This window comes from Eschscholzia californica, unplaced genomic scaffold (genome assembly GCF_041429995.1).
Source record: "Eschscholzia californica isolate CP2 unplaced genomic scaffold, dmEscCali1.0.p SCAF_1, whole genome shotgun sequence".
NCBI classification, from domain to species: Eukaryota; Viridiplantae; Streptophyta; class Magnoliopsida; order Ranunculales; family Papaveraceae; genus Eschscholzia; species Eschscholzia californica.
Window position 1 is genome coordinate 61020024 of NW_028238198.1, and position 18076 is coordinate 61038099.

The 18076-nt window shown below is 40.4% G+C and overlaps 1 pseudogene; it reads right to left on the reverse strand.

The window, feature by feature from the left end:
- Window positions 1-1449: 1449 nt before the first annotated feature.
- Window positions 1450-4784, reverse strand: LOC147567991 (homeobox-DDT domain protein RLT2-like; annotated as a pseudogene).
- Window positions 4785-18076: the final 13292 nt, after the last annotated feature.

Genomic DNA, 18076 nt, shown 5'->3' on the forward strand with positions numbered 1-18076 from the left:
TGAAAGGCTGGATTTGTCTTTTGATTTGTCGCAGTCAGCGCAAAACATTGCGTTTTATAGAAACAATGTTTAGAGTGTGCATGTAAAAAGTGTGCATTTAAAAAATGATCACAGTCATTGCAATCAAAGAATCCAAAGGCTCGTATTAGTGCTGATCTGGAATAGACAGCTAGATTTATCTCATTGTGTGTCACAGTCAGCACTTTTCAACTCTATGTTTGTCCCAGTCAGCACTCTTCATTCTGTTTCAGATAAAAGATTGTGTGTCACAGTCAGCACTTTTCAACTCTATGTTTGTCACAGTCAGCACTTTTCAACTCTATGTTTGTCCCAGTAAGCACTCTTCATTCTGTTTTATATAATAGATATCTTGTAATATCATGTTGTTCTTTAACTAATGATTTCCTTCGCTTACCCCACAACAACAAACAAAACCTTTATTGTGGTTCATATCAAATTTATGAACTTATCATGTTTCACATCAGTTTAGAGTGTAGTAATTTCTAAAGAACAATTTGAAGAAAGGCATTCAAGATCAACTACATTTTCTAAAGCCATTTCATTTGGAAATATAGAGAATAGGAGAGAAGTTGTTCCGTTTAAGGTTTAAAGAGAAAAATTTGTTTCAAAAGATGCGAAGATTATGAAAGGGATTTTATACTGAAAAACCCTAATTAGATGAGACGACCCATATTCTCGAATTAGATGACTTGTTTAAAGTTAGGATATCTGGAGGTCTCTATTATCTGAACAGACCGACGGGTAAATTGAACGAATTTTAGAGGAGAATGTAGGGGTGAGGATCGGTCTGGGAGGGGTGTTCACTGGTTTTATCACTCATTGGGTCAGGCCGATTGGGCTTTTAAACTTCCTATTAACTATTAATTTGGTTCTCAGGCTTAATCAAGTGGGTTATTAAAAAATCTCAATGTCGAACACCCTTCCACGCCTGTCAAACGTTTAGGCGTTTGGTATGGGATTTTCAATAAAGTACATTTAATACTTATAAATTTATTAATTTATTTTATACATCTTTTTACTGGATTACCACATATTTTGTGCCTTTGGTCACCATCACCATACTACCATCACATCCACAGTCTACCACGACACCTATAAGTAGTAATTTATATTATTGTGTATTGTATAACGGCACCCAACGACACAAGGATGTCTGAGAACAGGTGTATCTATTATAAATGCATCACTCCTAGGAAAATAATTCAGAAGGAACTGAAATCGAAAATGGCGTACCGAAGAAGTATACCCTTGCGTACCCAATACTCACATGGTAGCGAACCGCGTACCGGTACCCGTACCACGTAACTTTGTCTCAGACTCTGTCATGTGGGCTCAGAAGATGTCTAAGTACTACAGAATTTCTAAGATCTTCTTAGTACTAAAGAATGCCTAAGATGCTTATTGATTAGAAAATATCAAGTTCCTAAATCAAAAACTCACAATGAGTTCTCCTTTTTCCTTCTTCTTGTCCAAATCCGCCTTCTGTTGTGGCGTGTAACAAATAGACGCGTCAAGTTCTAGAAGCCTTAATGCAACAACAGCAGTCGTCTGTGGTACCCATGGAAAAGTAGGAACTGATCCAGAGGAAAAATCATCAACAACTCGCCTAGATGGTATGAAGGAACACAACAGTTTCTTTGTCGTCTCAAAGTTCAAAGATAGATAATCGACTTTAACGGCACTCTCCAAAAGAGTCCAAATCTGCATTAAAAAAAATATAGTACTAAATATATGAGTTTCATGACAAAATATGGAACCTACACACCAAATGAATGCGTAAAAATATTAAGAATGGTATATGTCTTGATAGAAGTAATTCATTTTAGATACAGCAAGTATCCAAGAAAAAATTCCAGAAGATAAAGTGTAAACCTGAAATAGATCCTCTGCTGACGATGAGGATTGCACCTTCAAACCCCAGGAATTACGATAATCCTCTGTCCAGAGAGGTTGGAGAGCTTCGGGAGGGAGAAACCTGAAAAGTTGTCTATAGTAAATGTAACGAACGCAAGAATATGAAAAGAAATTAAGTACAAAATAGGAAGTGTCTTTCGGAATAAATTGGTCAATCTAACTCGACCTAGATAAATAATATGCTACCAAATCGCACAGTTCTCACCTCGATTAAAGCTAACAGTGCTTGGATAAATATGATCGTCGAAGGAAGAGAAGACTTTGAACATCGGAAATTGCAGTGGGATACCTTCTTTGAATTATCTCCACATTGATCAACAGGATTGGAAAACTTTAATTGTCAGAAAAGTTTCCAACCGTCCTACGGCAAAAAGGGCATAGCTTGTTTCTAGAGGAGTATGTCTCATTACAAAAATCACAACTGCTCAAAAGCTCGGAGCATCTTGTCTTCCTAGATTTTATAGCACATAATATTGACAGATTAAAGCATTCTTTCCACAACCACTTGTTGCAATCTTGAAACCTTTTGAAGGCATTGCCTCTCTCAGTCTCAGACATCCCAAACTCTACTCTGAAAGATGATGGCCCACCAACTGTATCAAAACTAAAACCACGGCTTTCAATTGAGTAATCAGGACTGGAAGGCATATCAAAAGCTTCAGATTTGATGCTTGCTTCTTTTGGATCCCTCAGATTCTTGCACTTCAAATTCCTTCTTACAAATTCTTTAAGCAATACCTCAACTTTTTGCAATATTAAGTGCAAATGTGCTTCCCTAATTCCACGAGTATCTAAAGATACCAAAAGAGCATCAAAGGCCTGCATGTAAAAACATCGATTGAGTTCAATAATAAATTTAAAGATGCAAGTGATGTGTATACACCCTGACATAAAGTCTCTAAATAAAACTTATAATAGAATGATACGAAGGTAATGTACCTACAACGAATCAATAAGCCTCCACGAACCACCTTCAGATTCCACGAAGATCCTACCACACCCAGGATCATTTCTAGATGTTGATGTAGGAAATAGCCAGTAACGACTACGCCTTCGATCTTGACCTAAAGGCAATGATCGATACACATATGTCTCTTCTGCACATCGACCAATATAGGATTTTAATTCTGATTGTGATTTTTCTGCAGCAACATGTGCATGTTGCTGTTGGCAAACATCTGCACCAGAGAACTCATTTTGGAGACTGCTGGGATCAAGAAGAGATCCTTGCTTCAAGGAAGGATATAGAGACGGCTCATTATTTTTTCTATCGCCAGATGGAGTTGTATAATCTTCTTTCATCCGCCTCTTATCAAGTTGAGCCTCAACCAACATTTGTTTCTTAAGAGCATTTGCAGCTTCCAAGCGTTCCTGTGTAACTTTTCACGTCATATCACAGTATATAAAAACGCACACACACACACACACACACACATATATATATTTATACATACAAAGTGGGAGAGAGAGGTTCAGTAGGCTACCTCCAGAATGGCACGGATTGAATTTCCTTCAATGGCCAAACCTACTAAGGCGACAAGAGCATTAAGACGCTCTTGTACACTTAGATCAGAATATTCCCCTTCCATTAGTCCCTGTACCCATGTTGCACCAGAATCGTTTTCATCAATCCCTTCATCCTCCGTGTCAGTATTGCTCCACTTGTTGCTATTCGTAGCAACATCAACAGAATAATCAATTGTAGCAACTGAATTGCTGATTCCCTTTTTTCTGAGCAAAAGATTCAAAGAGCTAGGTCAACTCTGTAGTATTTCGCCAACTTCGTTGCAAATATTTTTGCTCTTTTCTTTTTCTAAGGTGATCGATTTAGGAACTTCAATTTCAGTAGACTGGTTACCTTCCTTGGTTTGATTTTTTGTCATACATATATCATGAATCTCAGAGTCCTCAGCAACATCACATCCAGAATCATCTCTTTCAACATATTTTATACCCTTCAAAGCTTCCTCTGAATCTGAAAAGCCATACTCAAATATCTTGTTGGAAGGTCCACTCCACTCGGCTAAACCGAGTGGATTAGGTCCACGATAGGATATAGGATTTCTAATACAATTAGGTTTCCTAGTACGATTAGGATTGTTGTATTTAGATAAACATGTTAGATAGACATCATAAGAGTTTCATATCTCTAAAACTTCTCCATTGTAAACCTATATAAAGGGATCCATACATGATGTAAAACATAAGTTGTAAGTGAATAACAAAGAAGGTATTTTACCTAAACTATTATCTCTCACCATCAACATCATCCTTCTTCTCGGCCTTCATCTGAATCTCTCTTCTTCTTCTCGGTTAATCACCCGAGATCATCATCTCTCTCGGCTATCACACCCGAGACATCATCTCTCTCTCTCTCTTGGTCTCTTGGTTGTCAACCCGAGACACTCATCCTCTTCACCTCCACTCGGTTATACCCGAGTGTGTTTATAGTTCATACTTTCGGCTTCAACCGAGAGCAACAAACATCAAAGGGGTAACCTTTTCACATGGTATAAGAGCCTAAATTTTTTTTTGCTCTTGAATCATGACTACTCCCGAAACCCCGGAAACTTCTCAAGTTCACACTAATTCAATAGTGGGCCGTTTGATGTTCACCATTCGGATTCCCCTACTACTATTCTCATTACACCGCTTCTAACCGGTGATAATTACTCCTCATGGTCACGAGGAATGTCAAAAGCCTTAAGAGCAAAAGGCAAACTAGGATTCGTAGTTGGAAGCATCGACAAACCCACTGATCCTAATGAATTAGAACAATGGGGACGATATAGCGATCTCGTTTCTAGTTGGCTTATCAATTCGGTAGACCCACCTCCTCGATCATCCATCTTATACGATGAGTCGGCATTCGATATATGGCATAATCTCTATGACCGTTTTCATCAAAGTAATGCTCCAAAAATTTTCCAACTTAAGAGAGCAATTTCTTGTCTTAAACAAGACAATTCCAACGTTTCAACGTATTTTACTAACCTCAAGGCTCTTCAAGACGAACTCAATTCCTTGTTAATCATCGAGCCTTGTACATGTGGTCATGGTCGTTACTTGGTAGAAAGAACAAATCAAGATAGAGCCATGGAGTTTCTCCAAGGACTTAACGATAGATTCTCATCTATCCGGAGTCAAATTTTGTTGATTGAACCCTTCCCATCAATCCTTCGTATTCATTCCCTTATTAAACAAGAAGAGGTTCAACAAAATCTCATTGCTCCCATGAATATCGACTCCAACAACTCTGCCCTTGTCGTTGGGACTAATGAGTATAATCAAAACCGATACAACGGTTCGGAGAGGCAACGTACAAAACGACCTCGACCCTTTTGTGATAATTGCAAGATTCATGGTCATGATGTTTCTTCTTGTTATAAGATACATGGTTATCCACCCAATTATGGTCAACGCAATCGAAACCGCAACCGACAAGACCCTATGGCCAACTCGGTTTCGGATCAAGGGACGGGAGTGCCTGCAGCAACTTCATTAACCAATGAACAATATCAAAACATCCTTGCTCTCTTGGAACGAACCCAACAGCCCACAACCACTCACTCTAACGGCACCAACAGAGATCCTCTTGTTAACCTAACCGGTAAGTATACTTCTTCTTTTCATCCTCCATGGGTCATTGATTCGGGAGCCGCTAAACATATTTGTTCAAATCTTTCACGATTTTCTTCTTATTACCTTGCACCACCGGACTTATATGTCCGATTACCGGACGGTTCCCGAGTCAAGGTAGATCACATTGGTACCGTCTATTTTACAAATAGATTTTATTTACAAGATGTGCTTCATATTCCATCTTTTCAATTTAATCTCATATCTATTTTTCAAATATCTAATTCACTTCGTTGTACCGTCCTATTTGATCGCAATTTGTGTCTTTTTCAGGACCGAACAACGAGGACGGAGATTGGGCATGGTAGTCTTCATGATGACCTTTACTTCCTTCGCACGGAGCGTCCCATCCTTTCGGTTTCAAGTTTAGATAGTTCTAGTCATGAGTCTTTTTCTTTATGGCATTCCCATTTGGGCCATCCGTCTTTTAGTCGTTTTCAATTTTTTAATTCTAAACTTCCATGTTTGAATTTTAAATTTTTATCAAATAAAGTACCGTGCGATATTTGTCCACTTTCTAAACAATCTCGTTTACCTTTCCCACTTAGTACTTCTTCCTCCTCTCATATATTTGAGTTAGTACATGCGGATGTATGGGGACCCTTTCCGGTCCCATCCTCCTCCGGGTGTAGATATTTTTTAACCCTTGTCGACGATTTTTCTCGTTGTACTTGGATTTTTCTTATGAGTTCCAAATCGAACTCTAGCAAATTCATAACTAATTTCTTCGATTATGTCTCCACACAATTCAATTGCAAAATCAAAACATTACGATCGGACAATGGCTCTGAATTCATGAACTCATATTTACAAAATTGGTTCATTGACAAAGGAAATGTACATCAACGTAGTTGTACTTATACACCCCAAAAAAACGGGGTGGTTGAACGGAAGCATCGCCACATTCTTGAAGTGGCCCGTTCTTTACGCCTTCAAGCGAATCTTCCTCTCTCCTTTTGGGACGAATGTGTATTAACCGCAGTTTATTTAATAAACAAATTACCAACACCCAACTTAAAGGAAAAGTATCCTCATGAAGTTATACTCGGTTCTCCTCCGAATCTTTCACACCTTCGTGTGTTTGGTTGCCTTTGTTATGCCCGAATTCCTTTGGTCAAAACAAAGATGGATGCCCGTTCTTCCGCCGGCTTTTCTCGGTTATCCTAGTGGACAGAAGGGATACCGTATTTACGACATCTCCACACGACGTAATTTTATTTCCAGAGATGTCATGTTTGTCGAAACTCGGTTTCCGATGTCTCCTTCTCCTCCGGCGGCGAGATCCTCTCAACGTCCTTCGCCGTATCTCTCCATTGACGACAATGGTACGTTTGCCTTTCCGGCAAACGATTCAAGACAAACCGTCCAGTCGACGGAAAGTAGCACCTTCCCTGACGAAGCTGCTGTTCTTGTCAGTTCTGGACAAGTTACCGAAACAGGGGTGCCTTCAGACACCCCTGCTGGACCTGCTTCGGGTCCTCGACAGTCCATCACCCCTTCCGGGGTGCCTGTAGAAATCGCTGACGAGCCTCCCTGTCCAGGAGTGCCCTCAACGTCAGTCGCTCCATCACCTACCGACGCCCCTTCGTCGCCTCCCTCGCCGATCGCCGCTCCAACTTCTGATTCCGACGACGAGAATTCCGGTCGACCCAAGAGGTCTCGCCGGCCACCAACCCATCTTGCGGATTACATATGTTCAAACACGAGTACAATCAAGTATCCACTTGAAAATTATTTCTCCATAAACTCGTTTTCCACTTCTCATCAACAATTTCTTTCATCGGCTCAACTACCAAACCAACTTCTTTCACTCAAGCAATGAAGTCTTCCTATTGGAAAGAAGCCATGGCCAAAGAAATTTCGGCCTTGGAAGAAAATAAAACTTGGACCGTTACCAGTTTACCACCTGGCAAGAAACCCATCGAAAGCAAATGGGTGTATAAAATCAAATTCAAATCCGATGGCTCCATCGAACGTTATAGAGCCCGTCTGGTAGCTAAAGGCTACACCCAAATCGAAGGGTTGGATTACATTGACACTTTTGCTCCAGTCGCTAAATTAGTTATTGTTCGTGTCCTTCTCTCCATCGCCGCCATCAATGGCTGGACTCTTCATCAGTTAGATGTTAATAACGCTTTCCTTCAGGGCTATTTGAATGAAGAGGTTTACATGAAACTCCCCCCCGGATTTTCGTCTCAGGGGGAGTCTAAAGTATGCCAACTTCACAAATCTCTTAAATTTTCTTTCGCAATCTAAGAGTGACTATTCTCTTTTTACTTTTCGTTCTCACTCCACTCAAATTTATGTTCTCGTCTATGTAGACGATATAATTATCACGGGAAATAATGATCATGCTATTTCCCAGTTAAAAGTATTTCTCAATAAAGCCTTCTCATTGAAAGATTTGGGCCGTCTACAATACTTTCTTGGTATTGAAGTATCTCGCTCGTCACAAGGCATTTTCCTATGTCAACGGAAATACTGCACTTGATATTCTAAACGATTCTGGACTAACCGTTGCACGTCCTTCGGAGTTTCCTATGGAACAAAAACTCCGCCTTAGTCCCATCGACGGTACACCATTGGCCGATCCGTCAATTTACCGTCGCCTCATCGGCCGACTTCTTTATTTAACGGTTACACGACCGGATATCACCTTTGCCGTAAATAACCTCAGTCAATACTTGCAAACACCTAGTCAAGTACACTTAGACGCCGCTCATCGCGTACTACGATACTTGAAAGGTACACTTGATAAAGGAGTTTTCTTATCCGCAAACAGCTCTCTCCACATTACAGGATACTGTGATTCGGATTGGGCTGGTTGTCCTTCAACCCGCAGATCAACTACAAGGTACTTTACATGATCGGGTCCAGCCCTCTTTCCTGGAAATCAAAGAAGCAACCTACAGTTGCCAAATCTTCGGCAGAAGCAGAATATCGAGTTTTAGCCATACTCACATGCGAATTACAATGGCTCAAGTATTTATTACTTGATTTTGGAATCGATCACTCCGACCCGATGACAGTTTACTGTGACAATCGGGCCGCACTCCACATTGCTGACAATCCCGTCTTCCACGAACGTACCAAACACATTGAGATAGATTGCCACATCGTTCGTGAAAAGATCAAAGACAACTGTTGGGTTTTGCACCCTTCTACTAGTGTTTATAGCGGAATAAAACATCTAATGTCTACACTAGTATTCCCAGGATCACATGCATAAGCCTATGATAATCATTAATTAAAACTAGAAAGATAAATACCTTATTCGCTAGTTTTCCCTCGAACCTTTCCAATTGCTTATGAGAAGATCAAGAGCTTCAAGTGTAGCTCCTCTACTTGGGACACGAGCAATCAATTTGATCTCCCACCTTGTTGTATAGCTAGCACACCAATGGTGGTTGGAAGAAGAACTCCTTTCTTCTTGACTAGATAGATAGTTAATGGGAATTAGCTCACTTTCTCTTCTCTACTTGATGTGGTAGAGTAAGAAAGCTTAGAGAGAAATTCCACACCTTATTCTCTGCCCTAAGAGTGTTTATATAGAACCCTAATAAGAATCCACCTCCTTTTAGGTTTCCCAAAACACCCTTTAGAATAAGATTTAGGGAAATAGTCGAAAATAGCAACTATTGGTATTTTCTCAATTCCCTAAGGAGATGACGTCCAAACCCAGCCAAAATTGGCAGATTTAATGTTCATAACATAAGGAAACGTCCCTCCAAAAATCAGCCCAATCCGAGCCCTAAAAGTGCCCGAATCGGCCTAGGCCCAAAAACCCTGCTTTTGGCCTTTTTGTACTATCTTTGCCTAATTCCTTTTTAGGCCTATGAGATATGTTTATGGGACACTCCCATGATTATATCTCACTCCCACTAGTCATATCCTAGATCAATTTGTCACTCTTATGTGTAACCCGTTGTAGGATCCGATCGAAGTTAGCCGCGAATTACTTCGTAATTCGACGATCGTAGTTGGTCTCTAGCTACAACTCTACGATCCCTAAATCAATCGGACTTGATGATCTTCCACATCAATTGTCCTATCCGACAAATTGTTCGCATTGTCACCTTGGTCGAAGGACATCTCCTTCAACTCCTTCAGACTCCCACTTGGACTTAGAACAAGTACAATGCTCGATTCCCATGTCACTTAGTATCCCATCTGATACGTCACGTCATTCAGACTTTCTTGATCTCGAGTACAACTGTCAAAACAAATGATTAACTTTTAATCCATTTGAGCACGGCCATGCATTTTCAGTTGCTGCTCGTCAAGTGGCCCGAGGACACTGCATCCTAACATGGTTAGGAGGACATAATCCATTCTTGCGCTCCCACTCAACTTCATGTCTATCCTGTCCTTCCCAGTATCCGCCTTTATAACCTCCTTTTACGGCGCGGCGTTTAACGGAACCAAAGTCAGACATTCCTTACATAAGATGAGCTGAGCACTCATGTTTTGAGGAATCTCTTCAATCTTGTCTTTATGAGAAGTTTGACGATTTCATCATTCTTTGGATGAACTTCTCATGTTGAGGGTTATTCCAGCGCATAATCTCTATTATGCACTCACGTAGTCGAATCGAATACACTATTCCTATAGCCCATGAAACTGCGCTATCCCATCGACTCCCGTACTAGTCTTCGTGAGTCATTGTTGTCCATGCAATGACCTGGACTAGGGAATTGATAATGAATCACTCCAAGTTCACTTAGTAGGGTTTCATTCATCAGATCACGTATCTGACAAGCCTACTCGGAGCGTTTTCTTTATCGTGTGGACTGTCTCTTAAAATACCAAACCAAATTCTAAGGACAAAATAAAATTTCTTTTATTTTATTTATCGAATGTAAGTAATTAGGCACATAAACTCTTTTATGAATCCAAATTACATTTGTTGCCATTCCCCAATGCGCTTTATACCAATGTCCCTCATGTGTGAATCATGTTTGGACTGAGGTAACGGTTTGGTCAACGGATCTGCAACGTTATCATCCGTATGAACCTTGCAAATTACCACATCTTTTCTTTCTATGATTTCTCTAATCAAGTGGTACTTCCTTTGGATATGTTTGGATTTTTGGTGCGCTCTTGGTTCCTTGGCTTGGGCTATTGCTCCGTTGTTGTCACAATAGAGAGTCACGCCCTCTTCCATGCCAGGTACGACACCAAGTTCTATCATGAACTTCTTGATCCAAACTCCTTCCTTTGCAGCTTCCGAGGCCGCTAGGTATTCTGCTTCAGTGGTAGAGTCTGCAACTGTGCTCTGCTTGGAACTTTTCCAACATACCGCTCCTCCATTCAGACAGTAGACGAACCCAGATTGTGATTTGAAGTCGTCTCTATCAGTTTGAAAGCTTGCATCCACATGGCCTACAACTTTTAGTGTATCTTCCCCGCCATATACCAGGAAATGATCCTTAGTCCTTTTCAGGTACTTTAGGATATTCTTGGCGGCGTGCCAGTGCGCTTGGCCTGGATTTGATTGGTAACGGCTACACATGCTCAAAGCATATGAGACGTCTGGGCGAGTGCAGATCATGGCGTACATGATTGATCCTATTGCCGAAGCATAGGGTACTTTCATCATGTGTGCTAGCTCATCAGGACTCTTAGGACACTGATCTTTGCTAAGCACCATACCATGTGACATGGGAAGGAATCCTCTTTTGGAGTTTGTCATCTCGAACCGTTGAAGAATCTTATCTATATAAGTTTCTTGACTAAGTCCGATCATCCTCTTTGATCTATCTCTATAGATCTTGATTCCCAATATGTATTCTGCTTCCCCTAGGTCCTTCATAGAGAAGCATTTCCGAAGCCAGTCTTTAACTGATTCCAACATCGGAATCTTGTTTCCTATGATTAATATGTCATCGACATAAAGGACTAAGAAAACTAGGTCGCTCCCACTAACCTTCTTGTAAACACAAGATTCTTCTGCATTCTTGAGAAATCCAAATTCTTTGATTTTCTCGTCGAATCGAAGATTCCAACTCCGGCTTGCTTGCTTGAGTCCATAAATGGATTTCTTAAGCTTGCAAACTTTTCCAGCATTTTTGGAATCTACAAAACCTTCGGGTTGTGTCATGTACACATCCTCTTCCAAGTGTCCGTTTAGGAAGGCGGTTTTGACATCCATTTGCCAAATCTCATAATCATAATGAGCTGCAATTGCTAGAATGATCCGAATGGATTTAAGCATTGCGACAGGTGAAAAGGTTTCATCATAGTCTATACCATGAATCTGTTTGTATCCTTTCGCCACGAGTCTAGCTTTGAAAACGCTAACGTTTCCATCCTTGTCAGTTTTTACTTTGAAAACCCATTTGCATCCGATTGGTTTTGCTCCATCGGGCAAATCGATCAAGTTCCATACTTGATTTTCTGACATGGAATCCATTTCCGACCTCATGGCTTTTAGCCATTTTTCGGAGTCGGGGCTCGCCATAGCTTGGTTGTAGGTACTCGGCTCATTATCTTCTAACAGTAGGATATCTGTTTTCTGAGATAATTCCTGGAGCCTTTGAGATCTACGAGGGGCCTGAGCAACTTTTGGAGTGTTCTCAACTAGTTGAGATGTCTCCTGCGAATTTAATTCGACTTGAGCGGGAGGTACTCTCTCGACCTCATTTTCCTCTTCCATACTTTGTGTATAGATAGGAGCCGCTAAACCTCTTGATATCTCTATATCTGTGTTTATTTGTTGCTCATATCGAATTTCATCGATATCTACATTTCTCCCACTTGTCTGTTTGGAAAGGAATTCCTTTTCAAGGAAGACACCATCTCGAGCAACAAACACTTTGTTCTCAGATTCGTGGTAGAAGTAGTAACCCCTTGTCTCTTTTGGATAGCCCACAAAGAGACATTTGTCTGATTTAGGTGCGAGTTTGTCTCCTTGTAAACGTTTTACATAAACTTCACATCCCCAGACTTTGAGAAAAGACAGCTTTGGAACCTTTCCAAACCATAACTCATATGGCGTCTTTTCTACAGCTTTTGACGGAGCTCGGTTAAGTGTGAAAGCAGCCGTTTCTAGAGCATACCCCCAGAACGTGTTTGGAAGATTTGCTAAACTCATCATAGATCGAACCATGTCTAACAAGGTGCGATTTCTCCTTTCAGAAACACCATTCATCTGGGGTGTTCCTGGCGGAGTGAGTTGAGATACTATACCACAACTCCTAAGATGATCGTCAAATTCTTGACTCAAATATTCACCACCTCGATCGGATCGAATGGCTTTTATTTTCTTGCCAAGTTGATTCTCTACTTCGTTCTGAAATTGTTTGAACATGTCAAACGATTCGGACTTATGCCTCATCAAGTATATGTAACCATAACGAGTGAAGTCATCCGTGAACGTGATGAAGTAGCCATAGTTACCTCTCGCCGGAGTACTCATTGGTCCGCATACATCCGTATGTATGAGTTCCAAGGGTTCTTTGGCTCGGTCTCCTTTTCCTTTAAAAGAAGACCTCGTCATTTTACCCATTAAACATGATTCGCATGTGTCATATGATTCTAAATTATACGAACCTAGAAGTCCATGCTCATGGAGCTTCTTCATGCGTGTCATGTTAATGTGACCCAAACGACAATGCCAAAGGTAACTTGGATTTGAATCATCTGACCGTAGCCTATTGGTTTCTATGTTGAAGACTTCGTTCTCAATATTCGTAATATAGAGACCGTTGTATAGCTTAGCACTGGTATAAAACATTTCACCTTTGTATAAAGAACAACGCTGGTTTTTTATTAATAGGTGATATCCCTCTTTGTCTAATTCTGAGACAGAGATAATGTTTCTAGAAATAGAGGGTACATAATAGCAATTATGAAGTTCTAAAACTAGACCAGTTTCTAAAGGTAGACTGAATGTTCCTACAGCTTTTGCAGCAACCGTTGCTCTATTTGCTACTCGTAGGACAAGCTCCCTTCCAGATAAATACTTGATTCCCTTAAGGCCCTGCACATCATAAATGATATGAGCACCACATCCGGTATCGAATACCCAGGATTGAGAATCAAATGTATTTGCTAAGTTAACTTCGATAACATAGATACCTTGGTCGGAATCGCGAGTTCCTTCCTTTTTCCTTTTGTTCTTCTGAATCAGTTGAAGTTCTTTCTTTGATTCAGACATTCCAATGCCTCTCCGGATTGCCTTGGAAGTCCCGTACTTCCTCAACCGTGATTTGTTTCGGGACATGTCCCTTAATCGACGGATGATTGTGTGCGCATCCATTTTCCTGAATCTCTTTTGAAGATTAGGTTCCATGGTTGCCAACATAAGGCAAGTTACTGAAATTGATTTCATCCGGATACTTTTGGCCTGCTTTTGTTCCTCAACCTTTGAGTTCGCAGTTATTCTTGGAATAGGGGTATCCAGTACGCTTTCTTTGTTTGTAGACTTGAGAACACTTCTCAATCTCTTTTCCCAATCAAGGAAGTTATCCATGTTCAATTTGTCCTCATCAAGGATTGAACATAGGTTGAAAAGATTGATTTTTGCCATAGTAAAACTACATGAAACAGAAAAAGGATTTTGCTAAGTATTACATTCGATAATTTTTGCAAAAAAGTTCTACGTTTTTGCCACATTATTCAAGATAAAACATGTCCCTAGATGAATAATGCGATTCCGAGATCCCATCTCTCAAGGATTAAGCGGACTAGGGCCCTGCCCTTAATTCCCATTGATTTAGGTGAGTGAACACTTTCACTGATCATACCGTATGATTCTCGGTTGATGGATTACATGTTAAGTGTAAAATCCATCCTTTTGCCTCGAGTATCCAAGACTCTCTTGCTGATCTCGTTGAGTAGAACCATTTAGACATGTAGGCCTCTTCTATAGGCCTACCCGCAATGTCCCAAGGTAGAGGAGGTACTCTGCGAAGGCCGACCCACCTTCCTCGAACAAGGGCGCAAGGAGTGTCTTAATTTGGATAGGCACTGTACTCAAAATTACTTTTAGGGACTTTTACGCTAGTCTGGCGTTCGTTTTAGTGAACTAATTAGCCTAACTAACATCCACGACATAAAGCGTAAATAAGTAAGTAAATGCGCGCGAGAAAGTAAATCAAGCACATATGGATCCTAGTATGGCCTCTAACCTAGAAGATCTAATCTCCTTTGGTTTGCTTCTTGTTTCGTCTTTTGGTTCGTCTAGATCTCCATCTTTGAACCTCCATTGATTTCTCCCACTCACCTTAGGACTCCTTCCTTGAGCTTCTTCAATGGACTCATAAACCCTAAACTCTAATTACAAGACTCAAACGATTCGCAGATCGTGTAAACTTGAAAATTAAAATTATTACAAATTAGGCACCCATCCGTGCTCAAAACAAAAATAAGAAACACTTTCTATGGCCATACTAGTTTCCGCATTCACATCACATGCAATCATATAATATATTTCAAGGCTAACAATTATATATGCATGTATATCCGGGAGATACTTTTGTCGACATCTATATGTCATGTACGTACCTTAAGTCTACATCAAAGGATTAGACTAATGGTGCGTCTTGGTTTGATTTTAAAATCTGATTTTAAAGAGAAATTCCGTTTAGGCTTTGAATGGCCCGGGTTTATTTCGGAAATATTTGGATTGGAATTTTGGAGAAAATTTGGATAAAACTCCCACTCGAATAGTGGTCCCTTTTCGTGGTCCGAAAAGCCTTGAAAAGACCCGGGACAAGTCCTAGACAAGTCCCGGCCCAAGCCCAAAAAGGGACCCGGACAAGGTCCGGACATGGCACGGCCCATAGGGCCGGCATGTCCGAGCCGAGGCCAATAGGCCTGATCTCGTCCTGGCCGGAGCCAGGACGCTAGTCCAAGCACCAGACGCGTCCTAGACGCATCTGATGCTGGACCGGACCAGCACTAGGTGTCTCGGACTTAGTCCGAGACACCCAGGACCCCAGACGCGTCTCCAAGACGCGTCTGATGGTAGCTACTGGACGCGTCCCAGACGCGTCCTGGTTAAGCTACTGGTCGCGTCTGGAAGACGCGACCTGGAGTACCCGGACGCGTCCCCAGACGCATCCACCAGTAGTCTGGGACGCGTCTCCCAGACGCGTCCTCCAGACTACTGGTCCGGCCAGGAAGCTTCCTGGCCGGACCTATTGAGTTTCTAAAAAACTCAATAGTCTTTCCCCTTTTTTTTTTTTGTGTTGCAATTCTAAATTGCTATTTCCAAAATTTGAAACACTTCTAAAATATTTCAAATTCTTTTAGAACAATTCTAAATTTCCAAATTTTGTTTTTCACAAGTTTCCAAAAACTAAAAAAAAACAACTCTTACTCAAACTATTTTGGATCAAAATTTCAGGTTTTGAAACTCTTTTCAAGAACAAATTTTGAAATCTTTTGACAAATACTTGAATCTTATTCAAAATTAATCAAAATTTTGTGTTCAAAACACTTTTAAACACAATATTCTATCTAGAAAAGCATGGAATTGGTCCAAAACTTAGATAAGATAGGCTAATTGCAAGAGGCTCTGACGCCACTGTTGGGTTTTGCACCCTTCTACTAGTGTTTATAGCGGAATAAGACATCTAATGTCTACACTAGTATTCCCAGGATCACATGCATAAGCCTATGATAATCATTAATTAAAACTAGAAAGATAAATACCTTATTCGCTAGTTTTCCCTCGAACCTTTCCAATTGCTTATGAGAAGATCAAGAGCTTCAAGTGTAGCTCCTCTACTTGGGACACGAGCAATCAATTTGATCTCCCACCTTGTTGTATAGCTAGCACACCAATGGTGGTTGGAAGAAGAACTCCTTTCTTCTTGACTAGATAGATAGTTAATGGGAATTAGCTCACTTTCTCTTCTCTACTTGATGTGGTAGAGTAAGAAAGCTTAGAGAGAAATTCCACACCTTATTCTCTGCCCTAAGAGTGTTTATATAGAACCCTAATAAGAATCCACCTCCTTTTAGGTTTCCCAAAACACCCTTTAGAATAAGATTTAGGGAAATAGTCGAAAATAGCAACTATTGGTATTTTCTCAATTCCCTAAGGAGATGACGTCCAAACCCAGCCAAAATTGGCAGATTTAATGTTCATAACATAAGGAAACGTCCCTCCAAAAATCAGCCCAATCCGAGCCCTAAAAGTGCCCGAATCGGCCTAGGCCCAAAAACCCTGCTTTTGGCCTTTTTGTACTATCTTTGCCTAATTCCTTTTTAGGCCTATGAGATATGTTTATGGGACACTCCCATGATTATATCTCACTCCCACTAGTCATATCCTAGATCAATTTGTCACTCTTATGTGTAACCCGTTGTAGGATCCGATCGAAGTTAGCCGCGAATTACTTCGTAATTCGACGATCGTAGTTGGTCTCTAGCTACAACTCTACGATCCCTAAATCAATCGGACTTGATGATCTTCCACATCAATTGTCCTATCCGACAAATTGTTCGCATTGTCACCTTGGTCGAAGGACATCTCCTTCAACTCCTTCAACAACGTCATTGCCACGTGCTTCACCAGTTCAGATAATCAGTTAGCGGATATCTTCACAAAGCCACTTGGGGCAGAACCGGTCAAGAACAATATTGGCAAGTTAGGCATTACTTCCATTCCTGCTTTAACTTGAGTGGGAGTGTTAGAAGGTCCACTCCACTCGACTAAATCGAGTGGATTAGGTCCACGATAGGATATAGGATTCCTAATACAATTAGGTTTCCTAGTACGATTAGGATTGTTGTATTTAGATAAACATGTTAGATAGACATCATAAGAGTTTCATATCTCTAAAACTTGTCAATTGTAAACCTATATAAAGGGATCCATACATGATGTAAAACATAAGTTGTAAGTGAATAACAAAGAAGGTATTTTACCTAAACTATTATCTCTCACCATCAACATCATCCTTCTTCTCGGCCTTCATCCGAAACTCTCTTCTTCTTCTCGGTTAATCACCCGAGATCATCATCTCTCTCGGCTATCACACCCGAGACATCATCTCTCTCTCTCTCTCTCGGTCTCTCAGTTGTCAACCCGAGACACTCATCCTCTTCACCTCCACTCGGTTATACCCGAGTGTGTTTATAGTTCATACTTTCGGCTTCAACCGAGAGTAACAAACATCAAAGGTTTAACCAAATCAAGTTTACATAAGAAGCAGCCTTGGAAAAGTTACTATAGGAAGTGTCTGATCGGAAAGTTGAAGGACAAAAAATAAACATAAGGAAGAAAGAGCTTTCAACATTTATGGTATTTTTAAAACACGTAATCAAAATTCTTAAATGATATTTTTAAAACAATATACATTTTATTAAATAGCCGCAAGAATCTCGATACCCTTACGGATAATCTATAGTACTTAGGTAGAAAATATTAAATAAACAATGATATACTAAATGAGAGATTTAAAACAATTACATTTTATTCTACAACCGCAAGAAAATATTAAATAAACAAAGATATACTAAAATTATATATTTTAAAAAATGAGATGTT